The sequence below is a fragment of the Gracilinanus agilis genome, chromosome 3 (genome assembly GCF_016433145.1).
Source record: "Gracilinanus agilis isolate LMUSP501 chromosome 3, AgileGrace, whole genome shotgun sequence".
In the NCBI taxonomy this organism is placed as follows: Eukaryota; Metazoa; Chordata; class Mammalia; order Didelphimorphia; family Didelphidae; genus Gracilinanus; species Gracilinanus agilis.
The window spans coordinates 457,048,020-457,074,340 of NC_058132.1; positions in this window are offsets into that span (position 1 = coordinate 457,048,020).

Consider the following 26,321-nt stretch of genomic DNA (forward strand, 5'->3'; position numbering starts at 1 on the left):
AGAGATCATTGGTTTCTAATTGCTCGACTCTAGCCTTTAGGGACTGGTTATCGGCTATAATCTTTTGGTTTTCGGCTATAATCTTTTGGTATTCCTTTTCAATCTTGTCATTTCTGGTGTTCAATTTGCTTATCAGTTCATTTGATTTCTGAGCCTCACTTTCCAATTGCAAGATTCTACCTTTTAAACTGTTATTTTCTTGCCAGATCTCTTCCATTTTCCTCAGAATCTCAGTTTTGAACTCTTCCATAGCTTGTGAGGAGTTTTCCTTATTTGAGGAGGGTCCGGATGCTTGTTTGTTCTCCTCCTCTGTTTGCTCGGTTGTCTGGATTTTCTCTGTGTAAAAGCTGTCGAGTGTTAAAGACTTCTTCTTTTTGTTATTATTCTTTCTCTTCTGAACCTCCTGATGCTGAGTAGCCATCATTAGCCCAGCAGCTTCTCAGCTTTATCCTCGGGCTCAGTGTCTGTTCCCAATCTATTGGCTCCTGAGGTCTGAATTCTGGTTTTTTCCAAGGTCAAGCCCCCTGGTGGGCCCTCTTGCTTGATCCTCTGCTGGAGGTTTCTTTACAAGTCTCAGGGCGCTGTTTCCACAGTCGTATACCCGTCTGCACTGGTTCCCCACTTAGGCTTAGTTCTGCCTCCACCCACACCTCTACTCAGCCGGCTCTCTGCGCCCAGTGTCCTGCTCCGGCGCGCGCGCTCAGATTTCGCGTGCTTTTTTTGACTTAATGGGGTCCTAAGTCTTGCTGCTGTCAGGAACAGGTCCCGGAGCTGCTGATGACTCGATGGGTGCCCCAAACTTGCTCTATTTCTTTTTAGCTGGGTTCGGAGCTATAGGTGAGTGTGGAGGGGGTGAGGGTGGGGCGGTTGCTCAGCTTGCGATTGAGTGAGTGAGAGCCCTTTTTAGCTTGGAAATGTCTCGATTCCACGTACCTTCCACGCTGTGCCCTGTTGTGGGGTTCCTCCGTTCGTCTGGACTTGTTTTTATGTCCCCTTGAGGAGTTTTGTATGTTTCGGTCAGGAGAGGTTAAGAGCTGCTTCTTACTCTGCCGCCATCTTAACCCGGAAACCAAGCATAATGATTTTTAAATGATCTCTTTTTCACCTATTTTCCAGGTTAACTGTCTTTTATAATACATATTTTACTTTGCTTTTAATTTTTTCAGCATTTTATTTTTGTTATAATTTTCCTTGCTGTCTCATGGAATCACTGGTTTGCTTTATTCTAAATTTTAGTGAGTTCATTATTTTGGGTAAGGTTTGCTACTTTCTGATTTAAACTATTTCTTTGCCTCTCCATTCTTTTCTCTGGAGTTTTTATTTCTTGTAAGTTTCTGACTGACTTTTTGTGCAGTTTTGTGGTACAAACCACTTACTATAGTTTTAATTGAATTTTTTGGTTATTATTTGGACAGGTTCAAATTTCAAGGCTTTGCTGAAGAGGGTGTGGGGGAGCTGGACCTTCTGTTTCCATTCAGATCAGCATCTTGGCCAGAAGTCTCAGTGAAGGCCAGACTTACACAAAATTGTGAGGGACATGAAACCTGGTACTATGCCCCCTTACTTTTCCTATGCCCTTCTTATGGGCCCAATAGCCCCATTCCTATGTATGTAGTGTCCTTCTGATACCAACTTGGTATCACCTTATCAAAGCCTACTCTTACTAGCCAGGAAATCATACTCCAGTAGTATCTCCATCTCCATCTTGGACTCTCCATACTCCTTATCCTCTATCCTCAGTACAAACATCATCATAATTATTATTTCCTTGGTGTTCCCATTTCAGCTCCCTGTCTAGAACTATGCATTTAAATAACTGGTTTATTCCATGGTTTTAATAACAAATAGTTTAATATCTTTATTTTGCATTTTAGAAGATGAAACTTGAAGTGAAAATGCTAACATAACCTCAAGAAATGAATGTTCAATTTTAGAATATTTATCAGTATTACAAACAAAGAAGATAAATTTGGGGAAGGGAATACCCCAAACTTCCTCAACTTATACCATCTTGATGGCATGGGAGATCACATAAACCAATCCCTGTATATACCTTAAAGGAAATTAATTTTTCTTTCTGAATCAAGAAATAGTGAGCTCAGACATCCAGAAGGGTCCTTAAGTTTAATAATAATTAGTAGCCTTGGGGGCATCTGGATGGCTCAGTGGATTGAGAGCCAGGCCTAGAGATGGGAGGTCCTAGGCTCAAATCTGGCCTCAGACACTTCGTAGCTATGTGTCCCTGAGCAAGTCACTTAACCCCCATTACCTAGCCCTTACTGCTCTTCTGCCTCAGAACCAATAGCCAGTATTGATTCTATAACGGAAGATAAGGGTTTAAAAAAATAATTAGTAGCCTCATTTTGTCTATATTTTATTTCCATTTGATCAAGCTTTTATATTTCCTGGAAACTCATCAGAAAGCTTTCCTATGTTCCTAGCTGGATGCATCTCAGCAGAAATCAGATTTTCTCTTTTAATGTACCATTTCACTGGAAGTTCAATCATCAAGGTACATGTACCAACATTCATAATTGATTCTTATGAAGAAGGTGAGGATATTGTTTTTAATTCTCTGATTATCACCTCATTTGCCATCCTTGTTAGCAGTTCCTTTCTATGGTGGCTCTCTTTATCACAGTATGAAAAGGCTAACATGGCTTGGGGGAAGGTGAGGTAAAGGAACAAACAAATATAAAAGGATGAAAAACATTTTTGAACCACTAGTTTAGAGGCATTTGCCTTATTTTTACTTAGATTTATCTTCCATATGAGGAAATGATTTCTGTAAAACCTCACCATTCTAATCTTAACATTTTATTAAACTAGATCCTGCCTATCCTATTCAAAATCAATTGTTAAGGAAAGTTCCCTATATATTATATAGAGCCACCCTTAAGTCAAGTGAAGCCAATTTGTCCTTCCTTTAAATTTCAGATGTGACTATGTATACATAAAATGTAGGTATAAAGGGATGGTGTGGATGGGAGGCAGCTAAATTGGCTCAGTGGATGGAGTGCTAGGGAGTCTGGAAGATCTGATTTCAAATTTGACCTCAGACACTTAGTAGGTGGGAAAATCACCTACCCTTTGTTGCCTTAATACATCGGAGAAGGAAATGGCAAACCACTCCAATATCTTTACTAAGAAAACTCTATAGGGTAGTATGGTCTCTAAGGTCACAAAGACTCAAGAACAACTGAATGGCTGAACAAAATGAATGGATGGATGGATAGAGGGATAAATGAATGAATGAATGAATGAATGAATGAATGAATGAAAAGTCATTTATTAAGTTTTATGTTCAACCACTATGATAAGTGCTAAGAAGAACAGTGCTAAATAGAAAAAATTAAATTTGCTCTGCTTTTAGGAAGCTCACTTTCTAATTGGGGAGAGATTACATATAAAAGAAAATTCAGTTTCAGAGCAAATGGAAAAGTCTGGAAACCCTAAGGGAGTACCACAGGGTATATGGCTGGATGGCAAGATTCATTTGTTCTTAGGTAATCATCTATGTATTTTCTTGTCTTATTTGTCCCTGTCAATCAAGGTAAGACATAAGGTAATCCATAGTGAAGAATTTTCCAGATCAATAAAATTTATGCTTTCAACTTGTAAAATATTTCATATTTTTAATCCCTTAATGGAAATATTTTTCTGAAAATCTTTTGCTTTATACCATCTTTGCTTCTGAAAATACCCCTCCTTCTTCTATCCACCTGACATTTTTCACAAGGTCTTTGTAGAGATCAAGGGATATCATTGTAAGTATAGTGATTTAAGCAGTTGCTGTGGAAATCTCTGCTATCATTCAATTCTTTTATCTGAATCACTGAAGAGAAAATGAACATAGCTACTATCATTATCATTATTATTATTATTGTTATTATTTATAATCATGAATCCAGGAGTATTTTGGAAACATCTAAAATCAACGAATGAGAGATGATTGTTAAATTTTCAGTGTGAGCAATTATACGTTGGAAATTAGCCAACATTCTAAGTTGGGGCAACTAAGAGGATAGAGTACTGGCACTGGAAGCAGAAGGATCTAAGTTCATTTCTAGACTCAGATCTTTCCCAGAAATGTGACCCTGGACAATTCACTTAATCCTATTTTTGCCTTAGTTTCTTCATGTGTAAAATGAGCTGGAGAAGGAAATGGCAAACCACTCCAGTATAAAGACATTGGCATAAAGATAAAACTCCAAATGGGGTCACAAAGAGTTAGAAATGAAGAGGAAGCAGATAAGGTGGTATAGTGGATAGATCCCTGAGTCCAGAGTAAAAAAGATCAGAGTTCACATCTGACCTCAGATATTAGTTGTGTGACCCTGGGCAAGTCACTTACTCCCTGCCTGCATAAAATTGGAAAAGGAAATGGAAAACCACTAGAGTATCTTTGTCAAGAAACATCCTTGGATAGTTGGTCCCTGGAGTCTTAGAGAGTTGGATAGGACTGAACAAAACAGGCCAGGTTTGATTTATTGTTTTGTGGATTCCCTAGACTTAAGAAAGTTATGAAAAAAATGTTAATCATGCAGATTAAACTTAAAAATGTGTCAAATAAATTTCCCAAGTCTGTTGTAAGCATTTGCCCACTTGCTTCTGATCATAATCCTCCCATTAGGAGAACAATTATTGGCAAGTTTTGAAACAGAAGCAATAAGATTTGGCATACAGGATCAGAATGTCAAGAGGGGTCTTAGGAATAACAAGAACAAGAGAGAGAATAAAACATCTGTTTGTCATTTTGGAATCTTAAGAGAGAGCCTTAGGGCCCCAAACGGAGATCGATGGGGGGGAAGTGATAGAAAGTTAATGCTAATTTTAAGATGCACTTAAAAGGTATCTCATACAAAGAAAAGCTATAGTAGTCCCCCTCTAGCTTCTTCCCTGGTTATGCCACAGCTGGAGTATTATGTTCACTTATAAGCCCTGATTTTAGAAAGAATATTGATAAACTGGAGAATGTTTATAAAAGTGCAGCCAAGATGGCAAAAGGCCTTCAATTCAAGAATGAATGAAACCTTTGTTAAGTGCTTAATAAGTTAAAAAAAACATAGCTGAGAATATAAATAGAAAAGTAAGACAATCTCTGTTTACTCTGAAGAAGAGAAGACTCAAGGGAAGCATGATAGCTCGCTTCAAGTTTGAAAGGCTGCCATGTTGAAGAGGGATCAGATTTATTCTCATTGGCTCTACAGGGAAAGACCACATGTAATGCATAGGAGTTTTAAAAAGGAAAGCTTAGGTAATGTAAGGAGAAACTCCCAAACAAATAGAGTGAGTCAAAGTAGAATGGATTGACTAAGAGGAAGTGAATTCCTCCTCACTGGAATTCCTCAAGCAAAAAACAGATGGTCTCTTACCAGAGATGCTGTAGTTGGAATCTTTTTTTCAGACACAAGTTGGATTACATAGTCTCTGAGGTCACTTACAGCCTAGTAATTCTGTGATTCAGTGAGCCAGATCATTGAATAAATTTATTTTTATGGTCCCATCTGCCATAGAATCACATATATTAGCATATACTCAACAAACACCTTGAAATGGAAAAATACTACACTTGAAATATCCCAAAATATTGATAATCTACACAAGGCTCCAAATTCTAATATCAAAATTCTGGATATTTGCTAATCATATTCACCTGTTTTTTTTTTAATTCCTCTTTTTTGTTGATGAAACTATTGTTTTCCCAAGTTCTGAGACTTGAAATCTGTATGAAGCAGTGAAAAGTTTAGAGTCAGAGGTTCTGAGTTTCACTTCTGGCTGTATCTTACTATCTATATGACCTTGAGAAAATTGCTAACCTCTTTCGGCTTGAACTAGGTATTTTCTAAAGTTCTTTTGCCTTTCTAAGTCTATGATCTGGTAATGCTGTTTCTCTCTTTTATCATTGTACCATCCACATTCATTTCAAAGTCCTGTGGATTCTGTTGTTTACTTGTTTTCAGTTGTGTCTTACTCTTTATGACCCAATTGAACTTTTCTTGGTGGAGATGCTGGAGTGGTTTGCCATTTCCTTCTCCAGCTCATTTAATAGATGAGGAAACTAAGGCAAATAAGGTTTAGTGACTTGCCCAGAGTCACCCCACTAAAGAGTGTTGAGGTCAGATTTAAGCTCAGAAAGATGTCATGTTGACTCCAGGCCCAGCACTCTATCCTTTACACCACCTGGCTGCCCTCTTGGTACCTAGTGAGTGCTTAATAAATGCTCTGTTGATTGACTAGCTGAGTGAATATACTTTGATAGATCCAATCTCATTAATGTGTACATTCTTTCTGTAACGGAGAATCACAAGCCATTCCTTCTCACCCATCTTCTTACCTTGTATCATTCTTCTCTGGGTCCTCCCATAAATCTTTAATAAAGTATCTACCCAGCGAACTAAAGACTTTCTTCTAGGTCTTTTATACTCCATCAGCACCACCAAAGCACCTTTTCTAATCCTCCATTTCCCAGATAATATATCTTCCAGCACTTCACTTTAAGCAGAATTGGCATTTAGCAAAGATTTACTGATTGAATTGTATTATCTCCTAAAGGGAAATTCCATTGCCTGACTCAGATAATTTTCTCTGGCTGGTTTCTCTGCCTGAACTGTTTTCCTTCTTCATTTCTGCTTCCTGGCTTCTCTGGCTTTCTTTCAGTCCCAAACATCTTCTCTAGGAAATTATTTCTGGTTTCCCTTCATTCTAGTGTATTCTATCTGTTGATTATTTTTAATTTAACTTGTATATAGCTTGTTTGTATGTATTTATTCTCAAGTTGTTTCCTCTATTAGATTACAAATTATTTGATGTCATGACTCTATTTTGCCTTTCTTTGAATCTCCAATGTTTAGCAAAGTGCTGATTGACTAATTAATGGATCTATACATATGAGCCAATCTAGCATATAGAGCAGCAAAAATGTGGATCAACAGGAAAATGAATAGAGCTAGAACTAAAGAATAGAGCTTTCAATTTCATGGTGAGTTTTCTAAGTAGCAAACTAATTAAAAATGTTAGGCTGTGGACTTTGAAAAGTACTTAATCGATTATCATGGTATTTGGCTTTGAAGATGTTTACAAATACCTCCATTTTAAATTGCTTGAGATTCTGACCATGAATAAGAATGTTAGGACAAATAAGAAAATATTTTTAAATCCACTAGCAGGTATTTTATAAATGCTTATTTTCTTCCCATTCATTTCTCTCTTTTCTTAGTATTTTTAAATATTTCATTGACAATTTCCTTCTTTTCTTCTTATTTTCATGGATCATGATCATCACCCTCTTCTTTTCCAAACAACTCTCCCTGTTATAAAAGCTCTCTCTTCTATAAAATAAGTATATAATCAAGCAAAATAAATTTGTGTTTTATTTGCAAATACATAGTTGGTTCTACCTCCACCATTACTTCTCTATCAAGAGGCATGCTTCATTGTTCATCTTAAGGAATCATGATTAGCAATGACATTGTTTTTGGAGCAGTTAGGTAGCAAAATGGACAGAGAACCATGACTAGAGATAGGAGGTCCTGGGTTCAAATCTGATCTCAAACACTCTCTAGCTGTGTGGCCCTGGGCAAGTCATTTAAACTCCATTGTCTCCCTTTACTACTCTTCTATTCTAAGGCAGAAGGTAAGGGTTTAAAAAAGAGTTCTTATGTTTTTCAATGTGATTTTCCTTCACAAAATAGTGGTCATTGTATAGTTTTCCTAGTTCTGCTCATTCCATTCTGTATCAATTCATACAATTCATCTCAGGCTTCTCTGAAATCCCCCCTTTCGTCATTTCTTTTTGATGCAAGAATATTCTATTACATACATATGCCAGAATTTGATCATCCCTTTCCCTACTGACAGTAATATGAAAAACAAATTAGAAGTGATAACTTTTTATACCAGAGACAGAAAAAGAATTTTTAGGGATAAAGGGGAATATGAATGTTGGGGGTGGGGAAAGTTGGGAAGAGGGTTCAAATGGATAATTTTAATTTCAGAAAATTGAAAAGTGTTGTTTGAACAAAAAAAAAGCAATGTAGGTAGAACTATATAAGTATACACTCCAACTTTGTGTATAGTTGTTACGACAAAAAGTACACTCATATTCTTTCTCCCTATCTTTGAAATGTGGGGGATAGAAGTGTCATAGTAGATAAGAGTACTGAAATCAGGAAGACCTTAATTCAAATCCAGTCTAAGACATTTTCTAAACTGGGTGACTTTGGACAACTCCCTTAAACTGTTTGTCTAAATCTCCTCAACAAATGGGAGCAATAATAGAGTCTACCTATTTTGATCACATCCAGATAGCATTTGTAAAATTACTTACCATAGTGCCTAAAACAGAAGAGACGCTATTTAAATTCTTGTTCAGTCATTTAAGTTGTGTCCAACTTCATGACCACATTTGGGATCTTCTTGGCAAAGATACTGGAATGATTTGCCATTTCCCTGTCTTCTCAGGGAAATGGAGTTAAGTAACTTTCCCAGGGTCACATGGCTAGTAAGTGTCTCAGGCCAGATTTAAACTTAAGAAGAGGAGTTTTCCTGGCTCCAGGCCTTGAACTTTATCTAGCTGTACATTTAAATCCTAATTTATTATTATTATTATTATTATTAGTAGTAGTAGTAGTAGTAGTAGTAGTAGTAGTAGTAATCACTGGTTCAGAGTTTTAAAAAATGGCTTTTGTTTACATGCATATTCATATCAATTCTCTTTTTGTCTTGGGTATAAAATCTTTATTAAAGGAATTATCTAGGCAGACTTTTCCAAGTTAATTGTTTTCCTTATAATCCTAACTACAATGCTTTCTTTTGGGCAAAAAAGAATCTTCTATTTTATGTAATCAAAATTGCTCCTTTGATCTCTTGTTATCTTTTCTAATTCCTTTTCCCCTAAGAATTCCTACTCTATTCCTAGTTATCAGCTCTAATTTGCTTTAAAAAAAAAATCCTTATCCTTTGTTGGTTCCAAGGCAGAAGAGCACTAAGGCCTAGATAATTAGAATTAAATGACTTGCCTAGGGTCACACAACTAGGAAATATATGAGGCCAAATTTGAACTCATGTCCTCCTATCTCCAGGCCTGGCTCTCTCCACTGAGTCACCTAGTTGTCCCTCTAACTTACTTTTGATAGGACCTTTTATATCTAGGATATTGTGGATGAAATGAGAAGTCCTTGGAAAACTTTAAAATATTCTATAAATATTAACAATAATTTTGGTATACTCCAGGTTCAGATGAAGAGTGATCAGCACACAGAGAAAACTTTTAACAAATTTCATTGCCACTTACAAGAAGAAGACAGCTAAAAGCTAAAAGATGCCCAGTTCCTATGGTCACAGTAGGCAGTACCATGAAGTATGCTGGGGAGAATCCAGGAGCATGCTAGAATCACTTAGGAAAGCTGATTTTTTAAATTTTAATGTGAACATTTCCATCTTGGAAATAAAAAATACTACAAATCAGAACTTGAATTATTTATTTTGTAGATTTTCTAGACTTATTTCTCATCATCTCAATGGGCTAGGGAGGAAAGGAGAAAGAATTTAGAACTGAAAATTAAATAAAATTTAATTAAAAATAGAAAGTAATGAAGGAAATGTTAATTATGCTAATTAAAATTAAAAGTAGGTCCTGCAAACCTAATTTTGTTAAATATATACTGGCATACCCTTGAGAGTATCCATTCTCTTTTCCTTTGGTGCAGGTAGGGGGAGGATTGGGAAGGAAGTTCAATTTACAAAAGGACAAAAAGCATAATAGTAATAGGAAACTTCCTTTTAGTGAAAAGGATGGCATAATAGTCATGGGAAACTACCTTGCTAAAAGGCAAGCAAAGTGAGAGTATTTTCTCAATTGTCTGATATAAAGAGTGAGATATGAGAATCAAGGAAGTAGGGAACTTAACAATAATTGTGCCAAGAGGCTGAAAAGGGTTAATATCTGGTCTACGTCTATTAGTTTTAGCATACTTGCATTGTTGGAGATGGTGAAGGGAGAAATGAAGAAAGAGGGAAAATCAAAGGGTCAAACTAGTTTTCACTGGTCAAAATTTATCTATTTTAAGAGGCAGAAGTGAGTAGAAGTATATTCTAGACCCAGAGATTAGCCAATTCCAAAGCTTAGAGAAGGAAAAGAGAATATCATATGTGAGGAATAATAACAAAACCAGTTTTGCTAGACCATGTTGTACATGAAAGAGAGTACTGTAGTACCAAGGATAGAAAGGAAGATTTAAATCAGGTTCCAGAGAGCTTTAAGTGTGAAACAGAGATTTTATTTGATCTAGGGGTAATAGGGAGTCACTGGAATTAATTGAGTAGGGAAGTGATATGGTCAGATATGTGATTTAGGTAGATGGCAGCCATGTGGAAGATGAAATGAAAAAAGAGATCAATTATGACATCATTGCAATAATCCAGAAATTCAGAGGGCTTAAATTTTGATGATCAGGGAAAAAGGAAATAATATGAGAGATGTTGTGATAGAATAGATTAGACTTAACAACTGATTGGATATGTGAGATTTACTTTGCTTGACCCCAGAAAGTAAAACAAGAATAAAAAAAAAGGTGGAAGTTAGAGTAAAGTAGCATCTAGTAATTAGAGTTATTTAAAAATTGCTTTATTGTGTTTGTAGGGAATCATCCAACATAGACTGCATTTAAGTAGAGACCAGATGATCACTTGGTAGGGTCACTATAGAGGACACTTGGTTTTCCATAGGAGATAGACTAAATACACTTCCTATTGTAGCATCCTCTGAACTCTAGCCATACAACTCCCACATTCTCACTTACAAGTTGGGGTCCTTGGCAGAGATCAAGGTATTCTGTAAGTCTTTGTCCTTTACTATAGCTCCCAAGCCCCCATTGCTAGCTTCACTTTGATTCTAATTAGCCTGAGAACATAATTAACTCAGAGTAAAAGCATTTATTGAAATGGCAGGACAAAAGCAATAGCAACAAAATATCTCCACCATAAAATGAAACCACATTTTCCACCAAATACACTCTGTCCATGGAGAGATTCCTTGTACTTTTCCTTTTGTATAAGAGTCTGAAAAGAGCATGCCTTTATACCTCATTGTCATTATTACCTGCACTTGCATCTACTAATTTCATCAAGGGTAACCAGAAACTCTCAGTTGGCAGCCTACAATCATTATATGTAGTCCAGTCTCCCAGACAATTCATGATATCCTTGTAAAGCATACCTAACAGGCAATTATCCAGCATCTGCTAGAAGTACTTATAAAGCACACCATGCTATTGTTGGACGATTTAAATTGCTAGAAATGTCTTCCTTATATGAAGCCCAAATTCCATGCCAGAAAGAATTACCGATGAGTTGGACCACTTTGGATGATACATATGGATACAAATAAAGTTACAGTTTCATGTACAATTTTCTTTTCCTTTCTGCTTTGTATGTGGAAATGATCATTTAATATTTGCTAAGGTCAGAATTCTTTTAAAAAGTTTCTGGAAAAAATTCAGTACTTTTGTTGTAACCTTGGCAAGAGAACTGGAGTCTTGGTCCAGGGTATATTTTTTCAAAGCTGAGCTTACTCTCTCTGTACCTTGTTGCCCTCTCCTGGCTGTCACACAGTGCCACGAGGGACCTGGCCCTCTGCCAGGACCTATATTTCACCACAAGGGTCTTGACCTTACAATGCCACACTCTTGCCTGCTACCTCTTGCCTCCTTTTGAAGGTTGTCCAACATGAGTGCATCCAACCAGGACATACTGTCCTCTGCATTTCTACCTCACCTGCACAACTAAATTTCTTTTGGGTACCAAAATTTCTAGTTTTAATCCTGCCTATTTGTCATAATTCTTCTTCTGGCTACCCAGAATGAATCTAATTCTTTTTCCACATGACAATGTATAATGACATGGATTCCCCACTACTTTTTCACAGCTGGCTCCCAGAGCATGAAAATCATTACATATGTATTGGGAAGAATGACTGAGTTAGATGTTTCATATCTTATTCCCAACAATTAAAATCCTACATTCTAATCATGCATTTTTCTATTTTAGGGAAATAAGAAAATGATGTGTTTGTTCTGCCAAAGTGGACCAATATGTTTGTATTTTGTAATATTTCCTAGTAAAATATTTTTATTTTCCATAAGAAATTTAGATGAGCTAGATGATATTATACTTTTTGTTTTATTGTGGGCAGCTCCTGTGTGGAAGAAATAATGAGCATTCTAGTATTTTGAACAGAAAAATAAGTAAAAAAGTGAATGATGGTTCCTTTTTTCCTTCATAGGTAAGTAGGAATACCAAAAATTACACTGGGTGGGTATTCTCTTACCTCCCTGAATTACCTCCCTGAATCAATCTTCATTGAAAACTATACTCTGTGATTGGACATCTGTCTTTATTTACCAGTAATTTGTGGTTAACTTTCATCTGTCTATGTATAAATCCCTAGCAACAGAAAGGCAAATAAGACTCTTTGTGTTGGAGCTGTAAATCCCAGAAATGGAAATATAATGTATTATCAACTCCTACTGGTGCCTTAAGCAGAAAAAAAGAAATATAGTTTATTCACTCAGAAAAAGAAAATAACGGCATTTTTCTAGGTAGTTGTTTGAACCAATTAGATAACACTGATTATTCATTATATAAATGTCGTGCAATCAATCCACGTCTAGATAGAGAAGGGAAATGAGAAAGTTTTATGAAACATTGTTGGCTTTATTTAATTCTGCATATTCGCAGTAGATTTTAACATGTCATTTAAATGTGCTGCTGCCTGAAGGTAAAGACAAAAACCTCCATAGAAGGCCTTTCAACCAGGGGTATGCTGTTAATGTTTAACATCCTGCTCTTTGAAAGGTTTGACAAATTTTCAAGTTTAATCTGTATAATTAACATCTTCTTCATCACTTTTTAAAGTCTAGAAAATCAACAAAACAAATTATATAGCTAGAAAATATCAAAACTAGGTCTTAACCCTTTGAACGTGGTGGGAGGGGGTGAGAGGAAAGGAGAATTAGGACAAGCATATATTAAATGTCTACTATGTGCCACATTCTGGGCTAGGAACTTAAAATTTTTTTTAATTCTTTTTATTAAGCAAATGAAAACAGGAAACATTTTAGGGCACATAAAGTTATAATATGCCCTGAAATAAGTTCTTTCTCAAAGTTCTCTATAATCTCATCCACTTAGAACAAGAGATAGGTTGAATTTTTCCTGCAATTTTCCTCTGAAACTTTTCAATACATTTCATGCAGACTCTCACAGTCTTTCTTCTGACTCTTATGTCCTTCACAAAACTTGGCCCACATTTCTCTAGCTTTTAGCAGATGACACTTAATAACCTCTTCTGCTTCAAGTTAAACATTTTCTTTTTAAAATATTTATTTTTCCCCAATTACATTTAAAAACAATTTTTAACAATCTTTTAGAAAAAAGTTTGAGTTCGGAATTCTCTCCCTTTCTCTCCTCACGGAGAGATCTATGTAGATTTTACATGTGTAATCACATAAAGCAGTTTTCCATGTTAGTTCTTTCAAGGATGAAAATTTAAACAACAACAACAAAAAAACCAACTCCCTTCCTCCTCCCCATGAAGAATGAAAGTGAAATATAGTATGTTTTTGTCTGGATTCAAATTCATTCGTTCTAGATTCAAAATTCATTCTTTCTCTGGAAGCAGATAGCATTTTTCATCCTGAGTTCTTTGAGATTGTCTTGGATCGTTGTATTGCTAAGAATAGCTAAGTCATTCATAGTTGTACTTTGTAAAATATTGCTGCTATTGCAATACAATTTTCTCCTGGTTCTGCCCACTCCCCATTGCATCAGTTGATGTAAGCCTTTCCACATTTTTCTGAAATTCTCCTTGTAATAATAGTATTCCATTATTACAACCATATATAACTACTTATTCAAGTATTTCCAAATTGATGGACATCCCTTCAGTTTCCAATTCTTTGCCCCCACCCAAAAAAAGAACTTCTATAAATATTTTGTGCCCTTCCACAATTGTTCTTTTCTTCCCTAGAACTAACTGTGACCACAGCCCCAGTTCCCCTGTGGATGCAAACATGTATGTGGCACTCCTCCTCCTTACCCTAGAACTGTGACCCTGGTCATGGCCTAGATCTATGTATGGGCAAGGCAACAGAATCCTGCACTCAGTGCCAGCAACAGGATCCATGTAGTTGCCTTCTGACTAATTGTTCAACCCCCTTACAGTCTTTGGACTGAGAGTTTCAGAAGCCCCTGCTGCTAATTTAGTCACCCTCATGTCTGTGACAGTTTGCCAAGGCTTTTCTAGTCTAAACAGCCCCACCCTGGCTCAGCAGACCTTTACTACAACCTTTTAAATTGTCTTACATAAGAAAATTCTTTTACCCCATCCTCATGCTTTTATGGGTTCTGCCACTCTAGAATTCATTTTGAGGGCTTATTTTAAAGTTATTTGGAGAGGAATTTGGTAGAGATTTAGGCAGGTCCTTGCTTTTTTCTGCTAACTTGGCTCTGCCCCTCTCTATTCTTGCAAAATAATTTCTACGTGAAATTTTTATTCCTAAGCAAGCCTGTTCAAATTGAAAAGTTAATAATAGCATTCACTATCTAACTGAGGGACCCAAGACCTATGGAGCTATAGGACCACAGATCATTTTTTAGTACCTTGTGGTCTGGTTGCTGTCATCATAACCCTCTTTGTGAATTGAGAGCCATGCCCAGAGACCTAGGTTCAAATTTGGCCTCAGACGCTTCCTAGCTGTGTGACCCTGGGCAAGTCATTTAAGCCCATTGCCTGGCCCTTACAACTCTTCTGCCTAGGAATCAAAACACAGTATTGATTCTAAGATGGAAGATAAGGGTTTAAAAAAAAAGAAGAACCACCAGGGTCATAGATTTAGAATTGGAAGGGGTCATCCAGCCTAATCTCCTCATTTTGTAATTTTTCCAAGGCTATAAATTTCATAAGTGGTCACATTCAATCCTCCTTCCCACTCCCAACCCCACTATCTGCCAAGATGTCCTCCTCCAAACCCACACTCCCAACATACCAGAAGAATCAATTTGGCAGCATGACTTTGAAAACATTCCAATTCCTGATCTAACCTATGCCAAGCAAATTTAGTTATAATGAGATTAAAAAAACTAGTTACTCTCATGAACCTGTAAATGTGTAGATGTCTTTCTTAAGAGTCATAGATACTAATCTGCAGGAATAGAAGTTGACATTATTATGGTTATTACAACATGAGAGCCTCCATTCGAAGTTGATTATATACTTATTAGCAGTTAGCTTGCTTTGGTTTTGTTTGAAACTCTGTGCAATCAAAATGATCAAAGTCAAGGGATTTAAAAATTAATAACTTATTTGATTTTGAGATTTACCCCAGTCACTTAGTTCACTCTTATAGGCCCCTCTATTTTCCTTTTATTTAAATCCCTCTTAGCCCCCAAAATCTTGCTTTTTTTCTCCTGAGGGTCACTTGACAAGTGTTTTTTAAAGCAATTATTATGATATTAAAAATGAATCTTTTTAGTTAGAAGAAAACTCTGTAAGAGAACAAAAGACAGTATACAATGGGGTCATAAATATTTGATCAATAATTAATGAAAGGTTGGGCTGCTTTCCAAACTATATGGCACTTAATTTACTGACCTCAGGGTTCCAGGAAACATTACCAGAAGCTTAGGTTTGACCCAGGTTTAAGATCTCCCTAAAGGTCAAATTAAGTGAAGTTTGCGAGCATTTATTAACTGTCAACTATGTGCCAAGCACTGTACTACACTGAAGATCCAAAGAAAGATGAAAATAGTCTCTGTGATCAAAGAACTCACAGTCTAAAGGAGTATTATGTACAAACAAGACACAAACAGGAAAAAACTGGAGATGATCACCAAAGGAAGGAAATCTGGAAAGGTTTCTTGCAGAAGGTGGGATGTTGACTAAGACTTGAAGGAAGCTGGGGAAAAGGAGAAATAATGAAGGAGACCATTTCAGATGTGGGAGACAGCCAGAGAGAATGCCCAGAGTCTAGAGACTGGGTGTGATGTTTGAGGGACAACAAAGGAGGCCAGTGTCACTGGATCATAAGGGTAATTAGAAGGGAATGAGCTATAAGAAGATTAGGAAGATAAGAGGGCCTGAGATTTGAAGAGTTTTAAAAGCCAAACAGAGGATTTTATATTTGATCCTAGAGGCACTAAGGAACCATTGGAATTAATGAATAGGGAATGACATGGTCAAACCTGCACTTTAGGAAGATTATTTTAATATTCCTCCAAAGTGGGGAATAAAAAGGCTTAACACCTATAGATGTTTGCATCCAACCTGGGATAGACATTTCTAATTTCAGAGGCAATTTTTTTGATTTTGAAAAGTCTAGAGATCCCAATTCCCACAGTTGAAGCTAACTAAAATAGTAAAAATAACAAAACAGAATTAACCAAGAACTGAGCAGTAAGTCTTGGCTTGATTTATCTAGGCCAACCTGTTTTAGTTCTCATGGGCCCATAGCTACTATGATGCTGAATGATTGTTGAAGAAAGAGTGCTACCCTTTGACTGGCCCCCCTCACATAAAAGCACAATTACTAGCCATACAGAAGAGCTGAAGGAAGAAGGTGTCAGAAGCATTAATGCAAACTTGTGGATACCACATATATAAAGCATACATTATTCTTTAGTATAATAGTAAAGGAAATAAATAGCTGCCCTATATCTGATCTAAACTGCATAGTAAATACCTTTCCAAGTCCTCCTTTAGGGGAGATCCTAAATATAAACCAAATACAAAGTTAGGCAATTTTCTCTGGGGCTCTGGAGTTGGTATATAAAGTACCAGAGAACTGGAAAAAGATTTTAAGCTCTTTTATTAAAAGCTAAGCATGCATAAGATTGAACTCAGTTCATGAATACTTGGGTCTACAGCCAAGAAGACCCCTTGGTGAAAAGGAAGATGGTAAGCAACCCAGCCTCTGTGGGCCCATCAGCAGTGGTTATTATTGCTACAATAACAACATGGGTTCATAATCTTTTGATCTAAAAATGTCTTAGAGATTAGTCCAACTCTTTTACTTTACAATAGAAAAAGTAAGATTCAAAGAAATAAAATCATTTGCCTAATGTTGCTCTACTAATATAATAATTGTAATATGATTAAGAACAGTTAACATTTAGATAGTAATTTAATGCTTGTGAGGCACTTTACTCATCATTTCATTTTGATCCTCATCAAAAAACCATGAAGAGGTGTCATTATTCTCTGTATTTGTCAGTTGAGGAAACTGAAAATCAGGTTAAATGACTTGCCTAGAGTCATAAAACCATTACTATCATGATTTAAAGCAGGATTCTAAGGCTTTCCTGACACCAAGACCAGCACTCTCTCTACTATGCCACCTTGAAGAATATTGAAAGAGAGGAAGTGTTGAAATTCCTGTCTGAATGTGGGAAAATTGCTTCGTTAAATCTCTAAATAAATATAAAGATAAAGATCTCTGGGCATATACTACATTTATTATAGGTAAACAATGTTCAGTAAGTTATAGAAACATAATTCTGCTTCACAGGCACTGTTTAACTCTGGTTTCTTCCAAACCAAAGGTTAATGAATTCACATTTTAAACTTTTGAAATTTTAGTCATATTTGTTAATCCAGCTGCATCTTATGAAAAGTATTCAAATGCAAATTTCCTTCTCCACAAAAAGCAACACCATTTTCTTGTATATTTCTTAGTCACATGTCTTTTGTTCTTATCATAACTAGTGATATTAGCATTACATTTCTCAGAATGTACAACTTTTTTTTATTAAAAGGAGCTACTATGCTAGAAGATTGGTAGATTGCCAAAGCGGTATCCATATAAAAAGATGGGCACCAACGAAGACTCTGGGAACTCTAAATGAGTAGATCTAACTTCCATACTAGGCAAATTTATTGGACCTATAATAAAGTAAGGTCAATGAACACCTGAATTAATACCCTAATGGGAAGTTAAATCTACATAATCAATGCACATTATAAGCACTTATAAATAGTTACTGTTTGTTTGGCTTCTGAAGGGAAGTCATGTCTGAATAATCTATTAGTATTTTATAGAGTAAATTTATCTTTGACTAGATTCTACATACAAAAACAAGCTTTTTAAAAATTAGAATCAATTCTGAACTACAGGAAAAGTTTTTCCATGAATAGAAAAAAAGAAACAAAAGGTGGATGTGAATAAGTATATCTTTGAGTACAGAAGCCTAATTTCATCCAAAGCCTTGAGTATTAGTGCTAAGGTCAGTTTTGTTAAATAAACTTATAAATATGTAGAATCATTAATACGTAGTAAAAAGTCCCAAAGGATCATAAATCTAGAAGGAACTTCAGGGACCATCTAGTTCCTGGGATCCATGAACTTACTTAAATTTTTTTTCCTAATTGTATTTCCACATAATTAGTTTCTTTGTAGTCCTTTGTTTTTTATTTGGTATACTTAAAAATCATTATTCTAGACTTTTGGTGATGGGGTCAATATGATGGAGTAGAGGAATTGCTAAACGAGTTTTCCCAACATTTCCCTCAAAGCAACTTTAAGATAATGTCTCAAATTGAATTCTAGAGTGACAAAGCTAAGAAAAGGTCAGAGTGAGCTATTCTTCTGCCCAACACAACTTAGGAAGTCAAAGAGAGAGAGAACTGAGACATAGGGGTAGAGGCTGGCCTGGAGCCCACATAGATGAAACAGTAATGATGGTTGTGGTGAGAGAAACAGCAGCAGCAGCAGCAGCAGCAGCAGCAGCTTTGGGAGCTATTAAGCCAGAGAACTGGTAACTGGCAGCTGGTCAGAAAAAGATTACAAGGGATCTCTGTAATAACTGGACACTGGATTAGACCAGTTTGAAAACTCCATTGCATAGATCCATTTCTGGGTCATAGTTCAAGGGCAGAGAGGTACACTTTTGGTCAAGAGGGAACAAGAGCCCTGAGGAGCAGTTTCCCTTTTGTTCACAAGGAAGCAGAGGCCTCAAGGAGCAGTATTAAATGCAATACAAAGGCATCTGGCATCTGTCCTGAGTAAAGACAAGAAAACATACCACAAGAACAGTGACTACATCTCTCCTTGAACCATATTGGAGGCACAAAAAATGCATAAACTCAGAAGTAGATCTGAAAACAGAATTATGAAAAAACCTGAACCTTAGAACAGTGACCATCCCACTCCACCCCAACTCATTCTGGGAACATAGCCCACCTTTAAAATAAATTTCAAAATCAAGAACTAGCTTGGAAAAATAAGCAAAAAACAAAAAGAACATGACAATAAAAAGCTACTATGTTGACGAAAATGATCAAGATACAAGCTCTAAAGAAGGCAATAAAGATAAAATTGCTACAAACAAAGCCTCAAAGTGGATAACAAATGTGAATTGGACACAGGCACAATAAGAATTCCTGGAAGAGCCATAAAATAATTTTCAAAATCAACTAAGAGTGTTAGAGGAAAGACTGGGTAAAGAAATAAGAGCAAAGGAAGAAAATTATAAAAATATGCTAAAAGAGGCACAAAAATATAGGAAGAAATAAAACCTTAAAAATGGATTTTAGTTTAAAAAAGAAATATTAAAGTTCACTTTAAAAACAGAATGGCTCAAATTAAAGAAGAGATGCAAAATCTTACTGAAGAAAAAAGTTCTTTAAATATTAAAATCAAATAAGTAGAAACTAATGACTTCTTGAGACATCAAGAATAAAAGAAAGTCAAAAGAATAAAAAAGAAAATTTGAATGTGAAATATTACATTTGAATGTAATGAAAAAATGAAATGTGGAACATTAGCAATAAAGAAGTAAAAGTGAAGTAGAAAAAGTAAATGGGATGAGGTGGGGAGTCTGACAAAAGGGGAGGAGAATAAAGGAAGGCAGTGTTCAGAAGTAAATCAGGCTTTAGAGTAGGCATAGGATAAAAAGAAAGAATGGTAAATAAAAAATTGGACAGAGGGAAATGCACAATTAATAATCATAACTGTGAATGTGAATTGATGAACTCACCCATATAATGGAAATAGATTTCAAAATGAATATACCAATATACTGTTTACAAGAAGCACACTTGAAACAGAAACACACATAAAGGTAAAATAAAAGGGGCTGGAACAGAATCTCTCATGCTTTAGCTGATATAAAAAAAAAAGCAAGAATAATGATCATGATAAAACACAAAACCAAACCAAAAATAAATCTAATTACAAGGGATAGCAGAGAAACTACATATTGCTAAAAAGGAACTGTCAAAAATGAAGCAATATCAATATTAAAAATATGCACAAAATGGCACAGCATCTAAATTCTTAAAGATAAAGTTAAATGAACTTCAAGAAGAAATTGCCATAAATCTCTAATAATTAGAGAAATGCAAATCAAAACAACGCTGAGGTATCACCTCAAACCTAGCAGATTGGCTAAAACGACAGCAGGGGAGAGTAATGAATGCTGGAGGGGATGTGGCAAAATTAGGACATTAATGCATTGCTGGTGGAGTTGGGAACTGATCCAACCATTCTGGATGGCAATTTGGATCTATGCTCAAAGGGCTATAAAAGAATGCCTGCCCTTTGATCCAGCTATACCATTGTTGGGTTTGTACCCCAAACAGATCATAGATAAACAGACTTGTATGAAAATATTTATAGCTGCGCTTTTTGTGGTGGCAAAAAAACTGGAAAATGAGGGTATGTCCTTCAACTGGGGAATGGCTGAACAAATTGTGATATATGTGGGTGATGGAATACTATTGCGCTGGAAGGAATTGGAAAAGGAACTGGAGGAATTCCATGTGAACTGGAAAGACCTCCAGGAATTGATGCAGAGCAAAAGGAGCAGAGCCAGAAGAACACTGTACACAGAGGCTGATACACTGTGGTAAAATCAAATGTAATGGACTTCTGTACTAGCAGCAATGCAATGACCCAGGATAATTCTGAGGGATTTATGGAAAAGAATGCTACCCACATTCAGAGGAAGAACTGCGGGAGTGGAAACACAGAAGAGGGGCAACTGCTTGAACACATGGGTTGAGGCAGACATGATAGGGGATGCAGTCTGGAAACTACCACACCAATGCAACTATCAACGGTTTGGAAATGGGTCTTGATCAATGACACATGTTAAAACCAGTGGAAATGCACAGTGCCTATGGGCAGGGGGAGGTTGGGGGGTGAAGGGGAAAGTAAGAACATGAATCATGTAACCGTGTTAACTTTTTTAAAAATTAAAATTTATTAAATGTTAAAAAAAGAAGAAATTGCCAGTAAAACTATATTAATAGATGACCCCAACTTTCCTCTCATAGAACTAGATAAATCTAATAGTAAAATAAATAAAAAATAAGTTAAGGGGATGACTTGAATCTTAGAGAAATTACATATGATAGAAGTTTGTAGAAAATGAAAAGGAAATAGAAAAGAGAATGTCTTTTTCTCAGCTATACATGGCATCTTCACAAAAGCAAAACATGCATTAGGGCATTAAAATCTCACATAATGCAGAAAAGCAGAAATGTTAAATGCATCCTTTCAGAATATAATATGATAAAAATTACATTAATAAAGGGCTATAGAAGTGTAGATTAAAAATAATTGGAAACTAAATAACCTAATCCTAGATGAGATAAAGAACAAATCATAGGAAAAAGTACAATAATTCCATTAAAGAGAATCACAACAATAAGACAACTTACAGAAATTTGTGGGATGCAACCAAAGCAGTACTTAGGGGATATTTAAGACAGAAGGTAAGAGTTTTTTAAAAATCATAAAAAAAAATCAGTCATCAATAATAGTCACATAAAAATACTCTAAATCACTACTGATTTTAATAATGTAAATAAAATAGTTTAGAGTTCACTTTACACCTATAAGATTGGCTGACATGACTGAAAAGGAAATCAACAAATGCTGAAGGGAATGAGGAAATATTAGGACACGTGCACTGGGGCTTTTTTTTAAGCCCTTACCTTTGTCTTAAAATTAATACTAAGTATTAGTTCCAAGGCAGAAGTGTGGTAAGAGCTAGTTAAGTGACTTGACCAGAATCACACATATAGGAAGTGTCTGAGGTCATATTTGAACCCAGGACCTCTTTTCTCCAGGCCTGGCTTTCTATCTACTGAGCTATCTATGTCCCTACACTAATATATTTTTGATAGAATCGTGGAGAACAATTTACAACTATGTCTAAAGAGATATAAAACTATGTATATTCTTTGACCCAGAAATACCAGTACTAGGTTTATATCCCAAAGAGATAAAAGAAAAGGGAAAAAGACATATTTGTATGAAAAGAGTTATAGTAGCTCTTTTTTTTGTTGTGACAAAAAAACCCTGGAAATTGAAGGGATTCCTGTTAATTGAGGAATGGCTAATACAAGTTGTAGTATATGACTGGAATACTATTGTGCTATAAGAAATGATGAAGGGGAGTATTTCATAAAAATATGGGAAGAATTTTATGAATTGATACTAAGTGAAGTGAGCATAACCTGGAGAATATTGCACATTGTAACAGCAATATTGTAAGAATTAACAACTGTGTGATCCAAAACAATCCTAAAGGACTCATGATGAAAAATACCATATCTGCCTCCAGAAAAATAACTGATGGAGACTGAATGCAGAGCAAAGTGTTCTATACTTCACTCTCTTAATTTTTTTGCTTTTTTTTGCTTAAATCTTCTTCCATGGAATAACTAAAATGGAAATATGTTTTACATGATTGCACATGTAAAATCAGTATCAGATTATTTACCATCTTAGGGAGGAGGGGAGAAGAAGGCAGGAATTAGAAAAGAGAACATTTGGCATTCAAATTTTAAAGAAAAACATTGTCAAAAATTGTTTATAAGTAAATGGTGAAAAAAGAAAATATTAATTAAGAAGAGAATGATTGACTATGAAAGTCTTAGTTACTCTGATCAAGACAATGATTCAAAATAATTACAAAGGATGCATTATGAAAAAAAGCTTCTACTTCCAGAGATAGAACTGATGAATTCCTAATGCAGATTAAAGCATACTTTTAAAAAATATTTTTTCTTGGGAATTTGTATCTATTTTCTTTTGCAACATGGCTTACATGAAAATATATTTTGCATCATTTCACATGTATAAATCAAAATGCCTTTTCAAGAAGGGAAATATGGAAGGAAGTCAAAGAATTTGGAATTTGAAATTTCTTAAAATGAACATTATTTTTTCATGTAATTAGGAAATATGTGATAAAATAAACAAAATTTATTTTTTTAAATCATTAATCTGCATAGTCCAATATCTTAAACTATTCACTAAGATAAGATCCAACTGGATGCATGATCTAGACAAAAAAGGAGATAACATAAGCAAATTAGAAGAGCAGGAAAAAGATTACCAATCACATTTATGGATGAGAGGAATTTATGAGTAGACAAGAGATGGAGAGCATTGTGAGATGTAAAATGGATAATTTTGAATACATTTTACTACTTGGAGATCTAGGAATGGTGTTTATGGTGCAGTTGGCCCCTACCTGGACCAGTTCTGAGTTTTGAGAAGTAAGAAGTAACTACCAGGACAAAGTCCAGCCCAGCCCAGTGGAGATAGGCAGAAATGAGGCTTAACTAAGCAGAGTTGACACATTTGAACGGGAAATTGAAGGATAGTACTATGTAGAAACTACATGAAATCTTAGCCCACTCTTTTCATAGGCTGAGATGACCTATGGGGAAAAAATGTCTTTGAAGTGCTAGGAGGGAAATTTTATGCCTCTGTATATTCATATGTTTCTATTCTTGCTATAGCTTGAAGGATAAATGATGTATACAGTGTGATCCTATAGATAATGTGTATTCCACATGGATTCTCTAAATGAAGAGAGGTGGGAGACTTTGACAGTTCTCTTGGGAAGCATTCCCTCTTCTCTTCAAGGGAGGTTTTGATTTCCGCCTGGGAGGAGTCAAGAAAAGAACCCGAGACTAGCCATTCTATTCCCTTCAGAGAAGGGGTTCTAGGCTAATACTATATCTGTCCCTCTAAATATTTCTAGTTTAGAGGAATGATATTTTTTAGATTCAAGATACTTTCCTGGTTACTATCCCCTAAAGAAAAAAAAAGGGTAACCTGACCTTTTACCTAAAGTTTGGTTTCTTCCCACAAAATGCTGGCTATACAAAAGACAAATAGTGTGTAGTGAATAAAGCCATTTATCCTAGCAGAGGGCAAGTTGAAATCAAAGAAATTATACTGATTAGAATATACTAATCAATGTCCAGTGAATGATCTCATTCATTGGCAGTAAACTCAGTTCAATTAAAGAAAAGGCAACAATCTCACTCAAAGAGAATTCCCTGAAATCTTTAGGAAAGCAAGCTAGAAATCATTGAGGCACTATCTCCTCAATGTGCCTGCTGCTTCTCAAAATCTTTTATTCTCAAGAATAAGTTCTGTGGAAAATTTGAAACTTCATGTATCTTTTCTTAAAGTAGAAAGGAAGAAAGCCCTTTCTTCTCCCAAGCTCTTGAAACAACTCCATCTTCCTATAGGCATGTAACCAGAAAGTTATATTCTCTCTACTAATGAAGAGTTATGAAAATACTCCAGGTTTGAATTTAGTAAATGCAAATATCCTTCTGGGAAAAAATAATATTGGTTTTATAGAATGGACCAATGTAATAACAAACCATGATTCCAGAGGACCAGTGATGAACTCCTAACTCTTAACCAAACAAATGAACTCAGAATGCTGACTAATATATGTACTTTTTAAACATGGCCAATGTTGGGATTTGCTAATGTAGGCCAATTAAGAAATGGGAAGAAGGGGAAATAAGTCCTTATTAGTTGGAAAAAAGTAACTTTGGAAAAAATATTTGATAACCGAGTAGAAAATAAATTGGAAAGAGTAAGCTTGATTGAGGTAGTGAGACTGATGAGGAAACTGTTGTAATAATTAAGGTGATAAAGGCCTGAAGTAGAGTGATGACCATATGACTAGAAAAAGATGGGTTCAAAATATGTTGTGGAGTAAGGTTAACAGCACTGGGCATCTGATTAGATATACGTGCAAGTTTTGAAGGAGAGTTAAGAGATGAAATAAGACAACGTAGGTTATTAGAAATAACACAAAATCTTCATTTGCATTTCTCATGGGTGAGGTTTGACAGGTGGCCATCAATAAGGCTCAACTAGTACTTTTTGATGTCAGGAGAAATCAAGGAGGATCTTTAGCATGTTGATGGAAGTTTCCATTGTGAAATTCGGAGAGGCATGAATGAGGATCTCCCAGGTAGCTATAGATGGGTTGTACTTCTGAGTCACTGGCAGAAACTTCCAAATCTATGAGATTAATCACAGATCCACTTGAGTATTTGAGTGCATGTGAAATCAAAAAGCTAAAATATTTCTAGAATATAGTCATGAAATTGTTTAAGTGTAATTAGTCTTTAAAGAGTCTTCAACGGGTCAAGATACTCATGATGAAAACATATCAATTGAAAGTCAAGCAACATTTGTTAAGAAACTAATATTTTCAGGGCTTTAATTTATGTGCATGTCAAGACATCTCTCTATAATGTCATTGGCCTCTTCAAAAAGAAAGGACAGCGTTTTCCGGGTTAAGATGGTGGCAGAGTAAAAAGCAGCGCTTAAGGTCTCCTGACCAAAACATACAGGACTTCTCAAGGGGGCATAAAAACAAAGCCAGTCGGAGGTTCTGGGTTAAGATGGCGGCAGAGTAAGAAGCAGCTCTTAACCTCTCCTGACCAAAACACACAAAACTCCACAAGGGGACCTAAAAACAAGTCCAGACGAATGGAGGAACCCCACAACAGGGCACAGCGTGGAAGGTACGTGGAATCGAGGCATTTCCATGTTATAAAGGGGTGAAACAGCTCTCACTAAATCGCGGGCTGAGCAAACACTCCCCTGTCCCCCACACACACACCACCTGCAGCACCAAAGCCAGGTCAAAAGAAATAGAGCAAGTTTGGGGCACCCATCAAGTCATTGGCAGCTCCAGGGCCTGTTCCTGAGAGCGGCAAGATTTGGGACCCCAAAAAGCTGAGGAACGCACATGGACTCTGAGCGAGGACGTGGAGCGCAGGTACGGGTGGAGATGCGGGAGGAGGAGGACACAGGCAGGAGCGAAGGCTCTGAAATCCTGAGTGGGGAACCAGTGCAGACACGTATACGACTGTGGAAGCAGCGCCCTGAGACTTGTAAAGAAACCTCCCGCAGAGGATCAAACAAGAGGTTCCACCAGGGGGCTTGACCTTGGAAAAAACCAGACCTCAGACCTCAGGAGCCAAAAGA